Consider the following 14,606-nt stretch of genomic DNA (forward strand, 5'->3'; position numbering starts at 1 on the left):
ATATGTAGGATGTAAGATGATGATAAGTGCTTGGGGAAAAACAGGGTAGGGGAGGAGGGAAAGACATGACTAAAATAGAGTGGACAGGAATAGCATCACAATCATATGGTAGGGATTTTTAAGAAAGTTGTGAAGAAGGTGATGAAGCAAAGGAAGTTAAAGGAAGAATATTCCAGGCATAGTGAACAGCCAGTGCAAAGGCCCTGAGGCAGCAGTGTGCCTAGACTCTTTAAGAAGACCCGTGTGGCATAACAAGAGAGGAGAGAATAGTACATGAGATGAGAATGGTAGGGAAGAACATGTAGACATTGTATGGACTTCAGCTTTTACTCTGAATGGATGGGAAGCAAGTGGGTACCTTAAATAATGATCATTTTGCAGAAGTTTTTTTTTTTTTATGAAGTACCAATAGTTTATTTTTGCTTTTGTTTCCCTTCCCTCAGAAGCTATATCTAGAAAAAAACTTGCCATGGCCAATGTCAAAGATGTTACTACCTGTGTTCTCTTCTAGGACATTTATAGTTTAGGTCTCCCATTTAGGTCTTTAATCCATTTTGAATTATTTTTGTGTATGGTGTGAGAAAGTGGTCCCATTTCTTTCTTTTGCATGTTGCTCTCCTGTGTTCTCAACACAATTTATTGAAGAAACTGTCTTTTTTCATCATATATTCTTTCCTGCTTTGTCAAAGATTAATTGACCATATAGTTGTGAGTTCATTTCTGTGCTTTCTGTTCTGTTCCATTAATCTATGTGTCTATTACTGTGCCAGGACCATACTGTTTTGATTACTACAGCTTTGCAATGTAGTTTGAAATCTGGAATTAAAATAAAAACTAAAAAAAACCAAAACAAAACAAAACAACACACACACACACACACACACACACACACACACACACACAAAACCCTTCATGTTGCATGCTTTACAACCTAATATGTACAATACAGATATTTTTAATACTCCAAAACAAAGTCTGGGAAACATAGTATTTTCTATACTTGAGTCAAATTGGGGGATTATTGGGGGATTGTCCAGTTTAATAAAGACAACGAAGTAAAAATAAATAAAAATAATCACTCTGGAGTAGACTACAGAGGTAAAGGGCCAAACAAGGAGGCCAGTTGGGAAACTTCTGCAGTAACCTAGGTTAGATATGATGGGGTGACTAGGAAATTTTGGTTAGATTTTGAAGGCAAACTAACAAGATTTGCTGAAAGACTGCATTTTGGGTACTTTCCAAGAGGGTAGTCAAGGGTGACTCTGAGAATTTTGGCCTAAGGAAATGAAAGATTGGAGTTGCTACCAACGGATATGGAGAAGATTGTAGAATAGCCAGGTTGTGAGGGGGTGAAGGAAGATAGTTCTACTTTGGACATGTTGAGTTTGAGATGCCTAATTAGATATCAGAATGAATAAGGAGAGTAGGTAGCTGGATATACAATTCTACAGTTCAGAGGAGATTTCGGAGATGGAAATGAGAGGACTGTTGGGACTTTGTCATTGTATAGATGATATTTAAAGCCATGATACAGTTACCGAGGGACAAAAGGTCAATAGAAAAGAAATTGTGTATAAACACTTTACCTGGGGGCATTCTAATTTTAGCAATTAGGGAAACAGAGAAAATGGCAAAGGGATCTGGGAAGTAATGTAGAAGAAAAACTAGAAAAGTCTGGTTTTCCTGGAAGCCAAGCAAAAAAGTGTTTTTGGAGAAAAACATCTTAAATATTGCAAATATTTGAAAAATATTCAAATATTACAAAGAGTCAAGTTAAATAAAGACTGATCATTGGCAATTTTGGTTATCAATGTGTAGGTCACTTGCAGTTTTAGTGTAACTATGAAAATAAAGAAAAGAAGAATTGGAAACAGAAAATATCAACCACTCTTAGAGTTTGCTGTTACATTAGGTACTTAGATGATCTGCTGGCTCACCAACTCGCCTTCCAAAAAAAAAAAAAACCCTTTAATTTATTGTCTAATATTAAGGAATATTGAGGTAGCAAAACTTTGTGTTTGAGTCAGCCTCTACAACACACTTTTAAGAAAAGATAAAAATCCCAAAGTATAGTTAAAATAATTGAGACCGAAGTATTTCCAATCAACCACAAATATGTTTCGTACAATGTTTACATGCAATTAATTAGAAGTTCCCTATGTTGCTTTTGATATTAATACAAAACTTACACATTCATTTATTTATTCTTTTTTTAAATTCTTTTCAATATTTCTTAAGATTTCCAGTTCCAGGAATGGTAGAATTTTCCCAGAAAACAATTATAAACTCTGGGGGAAAAATATAAAGCATAGTTACTTCAGGGAACTGGGAAGAACCCAAAAGTTGACAGAACATGGGGCAATTTTTTCCTTGGAAATAAAAGTGCTGGAGAGAGTGAGAACCATAGTCATACAAGCTGGCCACTAAGGTACAAGCTGAAAGCTATGGTCATATTGACTTCAGAGGGAGTTTGAAACTGCCAAAATGGCTGGTAATTCAAGATGCAAATCCTTTAACCAGAGAAGCTATAGAGAAGAGGGAGTCCCCATATCTGTCTAGAAACTTTCCTCCATCTCTTGGTCCATCCCTAAACTGTCTATGAACGGTGGGAACTCCAAGAAACACAGTAAAAAGACTGATGCCCTATGTCAGCTCCTCTTCAGTGCATGGGAGACTAAATTTGAAGTATGTATCCTAGCCAGTTAGAAGGACTTGGTAAACATCTTAGGCATTCCATTGAAATACTATAATTATTCCTTAGAAGTTAAGATTCTGCCCAAAACTAAGTAGTGCTCCCTAGGTCCAGGGGTAAAGCAACACACCAGCTCTAATAAAACATAAAGCCTAGCTTCCAATAACTCTGGTTGTCCTGCCAGCAATTTAACTGCCTGATATTGAAAAAGACTCAACACTCTTCAGAGGAACATAATAGAATTCAGAGTCTCTACAACATAAATTCACAATGAGTGACCATGGGGACCTCAACTAGGGGAACTGGACTCTCTGCCCTAATCTTCCTCTTCTCTTTATGGAGGGCAGTACATGGAGCCCCTGGAAAATGTGATCTTCTTAGTAAAAGTAAATCTCTTGGGAAAATTTTCCACTACAAAGGAAGAGACACAGGACCAAGCTACAGACCCAAAATGTGGGCTCTAAGAATACTTCAGGAGGAAGTAATATCCAAGCTATAACTGGAATATTCAGCAGGCCTGAGCCAGGAGAAGGGAGAAACAGATCAAATGCTTGAAGTCAAGAAAGAACATGGCTGTAGCTGGAGCAAGGTGCCAGAGAAAGGAGAAGTATTAGTAAGAAACAAGAGGACCAACAGGCAGATTATGAAGGGACTTGTCCATTGTGTTAAGCAGGTTGGATTTTATTTGAGAGTAATGGGGTATGAACAAAAGTTTCAAGAAGAAAAAAAATATCATCAAATTTTTAGTGTCAAAATATCCTTCTGGCTAATGCAATAAATCTATCTGGAGAAAATTGTGTTTGAAGTGTTCAGAGAACATCCAGATTCCATAAGAAATTGGGTTTATTGGTCCAGAGCTCACCAGAAATGTTTAGGTTGGTATGGATTCTCCAGCCTACAAGAATCACTAGAACTTTAGAAGTAAATGAGATACACAGGGATCAATCAAGGAAATAAGAAGATCAAGGCAAAAACCTGAGAATCACCAGCATTCAGGCCTCATTGGTTAATGCGTTAACTGATAGCACTGGCAAATAACATATTTATAGTACAGATGGGTCCTCCCTGCAATCTCTCTAAATTAATGAATCCTCCAACATCAAGTTCACCTAACTGATTTGTGTTTGTCTCTCAGTTTCAGACAATCTTCTGTAAAGCAGTTCTCGATCAGGGGACATTTAGCAATGTATGGAGACATTTTGGTTGTCACAATTTGGGGGGGATGCTACCTAAATCTCGTAGGTAGTGGCCACAGATATGTTAATAATCCTACAATGCACAAGACAGACTCACACAAAAAGATTTATCCAGCCCCAAATGTCATTAGTGTCAAGATTGAGAAACCCCGTTCTAGAAGCATACTGACCACCATTAGACCCACTGGTCTATGGACACTGATCACTTCTGTATTTTCTTCCCAAGAATTTCTGTCAGGGGATATCAGTCTATAAGATGAATATCAAAGAACCCATGAGTTGACTGTTATCATCATATAACTGAATGAAACTAAAATCTGAGACTACTGACTTGTACAGATTTGAGGTGATACAGGAACTATAGCTTTTACCTGTTACTTGAATGTGGGAACACTATTCAAACAGTCTCAGAGGCAGTGGTGCATGATTTCCATAATGCCATGGATATAAAGCAATTAAAGTTATGTAAGAAGTGAACAAGTACTGTCAGACTAAGAGGTGCTTAATATTTCATGAATATAATGGTCTTCCAGGTCTTGGAGAAAATGGTCAATCAGTACTATTGATTGCTGATTTTGTTTCTGTTAATGGGATAAGTGGGGATCATGTGATCAAAGGCTTAAAGAGGTGCTGAGGGTCTCATTTTCTGACTACATTGATGCAGTGCTGTGCTGTACAAAGGAGAGAGGTAAGATGTGAGATTTGCCTGGTGATGAGCGAGCCCCTGCTCTAACCAGAAACCCGGGCTGGGCACTGGGACCCAGATGGAGCAAAGGACCTTGTTTGATCCAAAGTTTCATTTAGCCTGGTGTTATGATCAGGATGGGCACATGTAGCAAAATGGTGAGACAATGGACTCCATATTTATGAGTCTCTTCTGCTTTGTCCCCCTCCCTGTTTTTATATTATTTTTGTTTCACTATATGCTAACTAATTTGGATGTAAATTTTAAAAAATAAAAAATAAAATTAAAAAATGGTGAGGCAATGTAGCAAAACTCTATTTGGACGAAGAAAAAAAGAGCCTCCCAAGAGAGGAGAAAGAAATAGTGAGAGATTGGAACGATATTTCCAGGTAAAATCTGAGAACCACTAAGTTTGCCCTTGGTTGTGTACAGGGATGATGTACTCAGGTAAAGGTGACTACTACCAGACAGCCTTCCCACCAGCCCATTCAGGCTCATACCTAAAAGCTGTGGCACCTCCAGAAGAGCTATTTCACTAAAAGTTCTGCTAACTGGCTGAGGAAAGGAGAGACAGGGCTTTGGTACACTGGGAGCACGTGACACACATTTGGCCCACTTTGCCAAGAACACCATGGCACCTCTCAGTTGATACCAAGTCCCTTTCAGGCTCCTCAAACATCTGTCCTCTCTCTCTGAGTTGACTCAAAGTATCAAATGGGAACACCTTCAACTGTACCAAACTCAGAAATTCACCTGGTTTCCTTCTACACACCTCTTATCAAGAAAGAAGGACTCCTCTTCTATATGAGGCAGATTCCTGAAGCATTGTTCTAGAATCCAGGCATCTGATCCCCCCTTAGAGATCACACTGTACCAATTGCCCTTTCTGCTAGCTGCACCCTGGCAGCATTTGAGCACGCTGAATTCTCAGTCAGATTTACTTTAAAAAGAAGGAAGAGGACTCTTTCAAGCCACCATATTCTCCAATTAATACCCTTTAAACTTTCCTTTCTGGCCATGTTGACTTTAACATAATTTATTACAATATTTCAAATATACATAAATATGTGTGTACCTACTACCCAGATTGAACAAATCTTAAACTTGTACATATTTGTTTCAGATATATTTTTATTTCCAAAACAGAACATGTATTTACAACTGAAATTCCCTGTTTCTTTCTCTGATCACTGCCAGTAGGAAACCACAAACTTAAGTTGGTGTGTATGCTACTCGTGAATGCTACATACTTGTACTATATGGGTATGCAGCCATATGTGATGTAGACTCTTACTTTGCAAGCTCTCAAACTTTAATTAAAAAGTATAATATCACATGGATTATTTTGTAACTTGCTTTTACATAAACATTGTTTTTAAGATGTTATCATATTGACTGCAAGCGCTCTCACTTTTATTTTGTTACTGGTGTGTATAACATCTTGTTTTTAAAACCTCATGCCATATCTTTTTATTGTTTTATGCCACCAGAATTTGTGAAATTCGCCTGCATATTTATCCCATCTTCTGCTCATGATTTTTCCCTTCACATCATATTTTTTCATTTGTGATTGCAGTTCTTCTGAAGTGAACTCTTTAGAATCTTCTTTAATTAGAGTGAGCTGTGGGGAAATGTGCTCAGTTTTCATTTGAAATTATCTATATTTTACTCTAATTATAGAAAGATAATTGTTCTGGATATATAACTCCAGGTCCACAAGTTTTTCTGTCAACACAGTGAAGATACTATTCCTAGTCTTTTGGATTCTATATTTTAGTGTAGAAGTCTGCTATCAGTTTCATTGCCATTCCTTTGGAAATTATCTCTTTTTTCTAACCTGGCTCTGTTTAAAATCTTATCTTTGCCTTTGGTGTTTCTTTATGATGTGCAGGGTGTGTTGTTGTCATTGTTGTTGTTGTTTTCTTTAATTCTGCTTTTGTAGGAATTCGCAAAGCTGTACAATGGCTTCTTTTATCTCTTCTGGAAAATTCTCAATCATTGCCTATTCAAATATTGCTTCTGCCCCATTCTCTCTCTCTTTTCTGCAATTTCTTCCCTTAACTGTCAGATATTTCTTTTCTTTGATTCTGTGTTTTATTCTGGATAGTTTTTTCAGATCTATCTGAAGTTCACTAATTCTCTCTTTTAATTGTGCCTAATCTACTGTTAAACTCATTCATTATACTTTTCTATGCCAATCATCATATTTCAATATCTAAATGCTTTTGTTAATATAATCCATCCTGTTTTATAGTGTTTTACTTTTTGTTTGCATTTCTGTTACTTGAAAACCATTAAACATTCTTATTTTATGGTGACTGTTCTATAATTCCACTATCTGAAATATTTTCAGGTCAAATACTTATATTTCTGCTGATTTTTATTCATTATGCCTCATTTCCTTATATGTGTGTAGAGGTATGTGTTATTTTTTATTTCCAGAACTTTATCTGTTGAAATTATTTGAGACCGGTAGGAAAGCTAGATCCCCAGGGAAGATTTGAATTTGATTCTGCCACATGCCTGGGGGAATCTACCAGCCAGAATCAATTTAAACTAAATTCTTAGGTAAATGGATAGTTTGATTTTGGAATGCAAACCTACATAAGGGTTGGTGTGTTATAAGTTTTAAGAAGAGATTTTTTTTTCTTTATTCCCTTTACCTACTCAGCTCCAAAGTTTGAGAAGGGCAATTTTCCTTGCAGTTCCTTGGTGAGGTAGTTGGTGATGAGATGGGTGGTTTATTTCTAGTTTACACTTTCATGGACAGTGTGGCCATTTGAGATATCAGCTTTAAGTGGGGACACAGGAAGGGTGAGGGAAAGCATTCCTACTAGACTCCCCACTTTGGATAAGCCCTGTACTATGTACTCTGTAGAGCCACAAAATCCAAGATTCAAGGCCCCTCAATTTGGCAAACACACTTAAGGTGGAAGCTGGCTTACATGCCCTGTTTACTCCTGGTTACTTGATTTTATTTAGTTTTTGACCTCTGACTATTCCCAACCAACGTGCCAATTCAAAGATGCTTTCTCCAATGTTACATATCCAGTGTTCCAGCAGGAGGATTTGACAGAGTCCCTAGCCTGTCATTCTGCAGGAATTGCCGCTCTCACCCATTCTTTACACAAGAATGGTATAGCTGAGGTTCACGTTCACTCAAATCCCCCTCCTGCTTATTTTTATTTTTTATAACCCAGATGCATGCTTTATTTATGATATATTATTTAATTTAATTTAAATTTTTAATTTTTTAATTAAAAATTTTTTTAAAAAAAATTTACATCCAAATTGGTTATCATCTAGTGCAACAATGATTTCAAGAGTAGATTTCTTAATGCCCCTTACCCATTTGGCCCATCCCCCCTCCCACAACCCCTCCAGCAACCCTCTGTTTGTTCTCCATGTTTAAGAGATTCTTATGTTTTGTCCCCCTCCCTGTTTTCATATTATTTTTGCTTCCCTTACTTTATGTTCATCTGTTTTGTCTCTTAAAGTTCTCATATGAGTGAAGTCATATGATATTTGTCTTTCTCTGACTGACTGATTTCACTTAGCATAATACCATCCAGCTCCATCCACGTAGTTGCAAATGGCAAGATTTCATTCTTTTTGATTGCCAAGTAATACTCCATTGTATATATGTACCACATCTTCTTTATCCATTCATCCATCAATGGGCATTTGGGCTCTTTCCATACTTTGGCTATTGTTGATAGTGCTGCCATAAACATTGGAGAGCATTTGTCCCTTCAAGACAGCATACCTATATTCCTTGAATAAATGCCTAGTAGTGCAATTTCTGGATCGTAGGGTAGTTCTATTTTTAATTTTTTGAGGAACCTCCATACTGTTTTCCAGAGTGGCTTCACCAGTTTGCATTCCCACCAACAATGCAACTTTCTCCGCATCCTCACCAACATCTGTTTTTGCCTGAGTTGTTAACGTTAACCATTCTGACAGGTGTAAGGTGGTATCTCAGTGTGGTTTTTATTTGTATTTCCCTGATGATGATTGAGGTTGAGCATTTTTTCATGTGTCGGCTGGCCATCTGGATGTCTTCTTTGGAGAAATGTCTATTCATGTCTTTTGCCCATTTCTTCACTGGATTATTTGGTTTTTTGGGTGTTGAGTTTGATAAGTTCTTTATGGATTTTGGATACTAACCCTGATAATGTCATTTCCAAATATGTTCTCCCACTCCGTTGATTGCCTTTTAGTTTTTCTGTTTCCTTCGCTGTTCAGAAGGTTTTTATTGTGATGAGGTCCCAATAGTTCATGTTTGCTTTTGCTTCCCTTGCCTCTGGAGATCTGTTGAGTAAGTTGCTGCGGCCAAGGTCAAAGAGGTTTTGCCTGCTTTCTCCTCGAGGATTTTGATGGCTTCCTGTCTTACATTGAGGTCTTTCATCCATTTTGAGTTTATTTCTGTGTATGGTGTAAGAAAGTGGTCCAGGTTCATTCTTCTGCATGTTGCTGTCCAGTTTTCCCAGCACCACTTGATGAAGAGACTGTCTTTATTCCATTGGATATTCTTTCCTGCTTTGTCAAAGATTAGTTGGCCATATGCTTGTGGGTCCATTTCTGGGTTCTCTGTTCTGTTCCATTGATCTGAGTGTCTGTTTCTGTGCCAGCCTTCCTGTTTAAAGCCTGTCATGGGCTCCATATCACTCTAAGTCTAAACTCACAGCCTTAAGGTGGTTTTTAAGCTCCTCCTGCCTCTGCAACATCTGCAGTCTCCTTTTTTTCCTTTTTATCAGCAATCACCCAAGCACCCTCTTTTTACTGGAACTGAATTATACTACTTGCAGTCATTAGAAAAACCCATGCCCTTTCCCTCTCTCTGTTTTTAAATGCATTGCAATTCATTCGTCTTTCCTTTTTGCCTTCTTTCTTCTAGTTCCACCTTTTCTTACCTAATTGCTATGTGCCTTCAGGTTTTAGTCTAAATGTTACTTTTCCTAGAGAGGAGTCTGGATGCAGGGTCCTGCCTCTTTGTTCCTACTTTACCTATCATGATGTAGTTGCATGTTTGCGGGTCTATGTTTCCTGAGGTACAAGATTTGTGCATTGCATCCCCCATTCTGGAACCCTCCAGTGCAGTGCCTACCACACATTTGGAATGCTGATTCTTTAAAATGAACTGTTGTTAGAAGACTGCTCTGGAGCTCTTGTTATCCCCATCTTGGTTCCTGTCAGGAGACAGTGGGAGACAAAGCAGAAATAGCTGTGGACCCACCCTGCTATAGAAGTGGTGTCAGAAACAGAGTCTGGGTACCAGGTGGGCACAATCGTCCAGGGGCTTCAGTGGCCAAGCTCAATAAACACAGCATCCCGGTTGGTATGGTGGATCAACCAAGGGAGCCTGGAGTAGAAGTGGAAGCAAATGGCAGGTAGCTCCAGACAGCTGAACACTCTCATTTGTGAGCAAGCATGAGCCACCTCCTGAAACCTTCCAGAATTGCTGAATGACGTTTTGTAGCATACTATAGTGCTGAGATAGCAGCAGAGCCAAATGTGTGTAATGAAGCATGTTGCTCCATTGTATCTTCAGGCAAGTGAGGCCTAGGGAAACCCACTTTACACCCAGATGGATTGCCTCTCAATGAGCTTACTAACTAGTGACAAGAGCAAGTTGACAATGTATTAATATCACAAGATGAGAATTATGTAAAACTAAACTACCTGAATTAACAGAGAGAAGGGGAAATCCTCTTACTAAGGAGAAAAGGCCTAACATAATTGCTACTTCCCCTGCTGTCTCTGTCCACAAAGAACCCAAAGTGTGACAGAAAGTCAGCATGGCATAGGTAGAGCGTATGGCTTCCCATACTTTTGCCCTCAGGATATATGCATGCTTTAGCATTCAGATTATTTTGTTTTCTAATATTCAACTGGGCCATGTTTCTTCTCAGCTAGAGAAATACATGGCTGGAGCTTTGGGGATGAGGAGGGGAGTGGTGAGAGTAGAGTCTAGGAATCAGGAGGCCAAATCAAAGTGCCTCACGCATTGAGCAAGTTTCTAGACTCTTTCCGAGGGCAAAGAAAAATCCTCGTATAATTAAGTTCCCTAGAGTTTTTTCAAGTTCTAGAGTTAGTGGTCTCTGATAGAGCCCCCAGACTCCATATTTGAAGTGCAAGAAGATAGTTATTAAACCAAGACAAGGATAGGGAGATGACCTGTGTCCTGTCTAAAGCAGGTAGAGCTTCCTACTCTATGGGGTTCGGAGCCTAGTTTTATCACATTTCTGGTTTTCTAAGAAAGACTGCCCCCAAAAGTCTAGATTTTTAAACATTGACTCAAAACCCTTTTTAACTCTTTGAGGATGGATTGCTCTGCATTCATCAGATTGTGACCTCTAGTCAATATACCAAGATTTGAATACCCTGGGCCAACTGAGCTGGGACCCCCACTCTAGTGTTCTTTGAAGAAGAATTCTTCCATTGTTAAATCCCTTCTTTCCTTTATCAGTCCCCTGGTCATTTTGTAAAGTCAATAAGTGTTAGCTGTGTCTACTGAATTGTCCCCAAGGGGGCCCAGTGTATCACAGTGCACCTCTTGCAATAGAGTCTCTTAGGAGAGGCACAGAGAAGAGAGACAGAATACAACAAAATGAATAAAGGAGACAGCTGTTTCCAAGAATAGAACCACCATATCCCAATGGGCCTGTAGAAATTCCAGAGAAAGTACAATGTAGAGACAAGATAAAGCCATGTGCGTAATCACAGTGCTGTTTTCATCCTAACCAGGTACATGCCCTTGAACTGCAGGTGCTGAGCATGGCATCTGTTTACAAATTAGGCAATTGGAGATGGCTAAAAGTATTCATCTCTTTTACTACTTCCTTCAGTATGTATAATATTAGCAAAATGTCTCAATGGCTGGTAAATCATCTTTAATTCCTTTGGAACTCATCGTAGTAATATTAACCATGATGGATTCTTGTGGTATTTAAAGAACTAGATTGTCAATTAGCTTTTATGAGATACATCACAGTCATCAGCGTTGTATCAGATCTCCTTTTCAAAGAAGCCAGTTATTAAAATGTACAATAATTTGCTTTTATTATAATCTATCTAAAAGCCAAAGCTAGTCTCCAAAATAATTTAAAGTTTTAAGTTGCAATGTAAGAGACCTTTTCTTCAAAATGACTGCATAATGTAGTGTCACAGTTCTTGGTTAATTATTTTGCAGACTGTGAATTTTGGTTAATCGTTTCTTGCAAGGACCAAATAACATAGGTGCTTCCTAACAGCCTCTCTGGGAATAACTACTGTCCTTTCAGAAGCTAATTAATCAAGCCATGCTCATAAAAACTTAAGTAACTACCCACCAGGGTGGGAGTCCCGCTCCTGGAAATCGCTTGCCCATAGTGTTGACCTTGGCAGAGAGAAAGGGCACTGAGTCAACTCTGACTTGGCACAGCGCCCACCAGGAACCTTCCATGCCATCCAGGATAGTCATCTGCTCAGGATAACCTGGAATTTTAAAGCCTTATCCTCACTGCAAGTGCCCTTCAGAACTTAGTGCTACTTACAGCTTGAAGAGGCAGAGATAGATGGGCTCTGATGGAAACATGGGAAGATGAGGAACACCCAAGTTCTCTGCTTTGAATTCAATGGCTATACGTTTATTTAATCATTTACCAAAATCTTAGAATCAAATCGAAGAAATACTGCCCCTGCCCATCAGGAACCTATGGGCCCATAGTACACATAGCTACACCCAAGCCAACAACAAGATGAGGCAGAGTTTCCAACTCTGCCTTGGGCAGCACCATGAAGGTTCCCATCTCCACCATTAAATTTACCTCATTTAACTGCAATTCATAGGATCTCGTTTTTCTCCCTTACTAGCCTGTAAATTCCTTCAAGACAGGGACTGTTCATCTCTGTATCTGTGGCACCTTACACAATGCCTGATTCATATTTGTTTAATGAACAAATAAATATAACAACAACAAGTAACATTTAATGAGCATATATTACAAACAGGTCCTATGTTGGATGCCTTAAAAATGCCCCATATAGGGGCGCCTGGGTGGCTCAGTCAGTTAAGTGTCCAACTTTGGCTCAGGTCATGATCTCAGGGTTGATGAGTTCGAGCCCTGTGTCTGGCTCTGTGCTGACAGCTCAGAGCCTAGAGCCTGCTTCAGATTCTGTGTCTCCCTCTCTCTCTGTGTCACTCCCTATCGTGCTCTCTCTCTCTCAAAAAAAAATAAATATTTTTTTAAAAATTAAAAAACAATGCTGTATAATTCCTCCAAAAATCCTTCAAGGGAAGCTCATTATACTTCTTATAAGAAAAGTATTATAATTCCTGTTTTGCTCATAAGAAAATTGAGATTTGGAGAAACCAGAGTAATTTTCCCCAAGTCCACAGCTGTTAAGTGGCAGAGTTGGCATGAGATCCTCAATGTCCTAGGTTTACCTTTTTGACTGCTATGCATTAGTATTTCAATAAAAACTCCAGCATGTTTTGAAAAGTCACACACACACACACACACACACACACACACACACACGACAGTGATCCATTTCAAACTAAGACAGGAAGGGGATTGGAAGCTTTCCTGGTGCGGGGGTGGGGGTGGGTCCCTCAGCTGGTCCTTCAAGTATGAGAGGGCTTTAATCAGTATTCCCATCTGAAGTAGGGTCATGCAGAAGGCAGGGAAGAAGCTCAGTATTGGTGTGAGGGTGTGACCACGAGAAGTGAATAGACTGGGTACACCTCAGAGACAATTCCTAGAATCACCGTGGTTGGTGTGATAGCTCAAAGAAGCAGCCCTACTGCCACCAATATGACTCATTCACCAGCCCACTGACATTAACTCAAAAGTAGCACTAACTGAATCAGTGCACAAAGTGATCCTTTTCCTCAGTGCTCCTCTGTGTGCATGTAGACACACAAACACAACCCACGATAGCTGTAGGGAGGGAAAAACTCAGTAGTCAACAGCCTCTGGCCAGGGAAGATAACATTTCAGGCCTGATTTAAACTGCCCATGTGTCAACCATTTTTGTTGATGGGGATCTCACCATCAAGCCTAATGAATGTCCTAGGCTTAGCTTTATTAAGCTTCCTCCAGCCACAGCTCAGAATTATGGGTCAACCCTGAAAGGAGGATGAATAGGCATGGAAGGAATTATCAGGAAAGGTGTGTAAATGGGACAGGTCCAGTGGCCAGAGCATCTCACATTATTTATCAGTTTGTTTACATAGCCACAATCCATTTCTTGGATGCCCTAGAAAAAAACTAATGTGCCAGAGGATTGAGTGTGAAGTACATTACATGAGATAAACACATATAAGTAACTCAGTTATAGGGGGCAATCCCCTCTGACCCATGATTTTGCCAAACTGAACTCCTCATGGTTGAGTGGCACTTCCCACTTTTCCTCAGATTAGTTTGAGCTCACTCCAGAATATTTATTGAGGAGACCTTTCATTATAAAGCAGCCAAGTACCAGTTACCTGAAATATATGCAAGTTTTTAAAGTCTACATTCAAGGTTTAGAACATTTTCGCTTATGAAAAATGTCCTACCTAGCCTCTCCCTGTCTCATTTGGGAGATTAAACAGTAGCTACATAGTTGAACTGAAAAATTCACTTGGCTCTGAAGAAGCCATTATCATTGAAATTCAAGACCCTTGATCTAAGGTGTCTTGGAGAACTATTGTATGCTATATACTATACATTAGAGTGGAGAGTACAATGCAAAATTAGTCTTTGAAAAGAGTTACAGGAGAAAGACTTGCATGAAAATAAATATGGTTGTCATAACAACTGATCTGCATGGGTTGTATGTCATCCAGGGAATCTGAGGTGTGGGTCACACCAATCACAGGAACAGCTGGAGGTCGTCAAGACTGTAGCAGGTAGGATATTTTCTTCTGCTCTGAAGGTTATTTTTCCTCTTGAGTGAATAATGCAGGAATGTAACTAAAGCAGTGGTAGACTCAATCAGGGAATCCTTTACAAGGAGAGTAAAAGCCAAAGAAATACTCCAGCAGGGAAAAGATCAAGATTGGAAG

The sequence above is a fragment of the Acinonyx jubatus genome, chromosome E2 (genome assembly GCF_027475565.1).
Source record: "Acinonyx jubatus isolate Ajub_Pintada_27869175 chromosome E2, VMU_Ajub_asm_v1.0, whole genome shotgun sequence".
NCBI lineage: Eukaryota > Metazoa > Chordata > Mammalia > Carnivora > Felidae > Acinonyx > Acinonyx jubatus.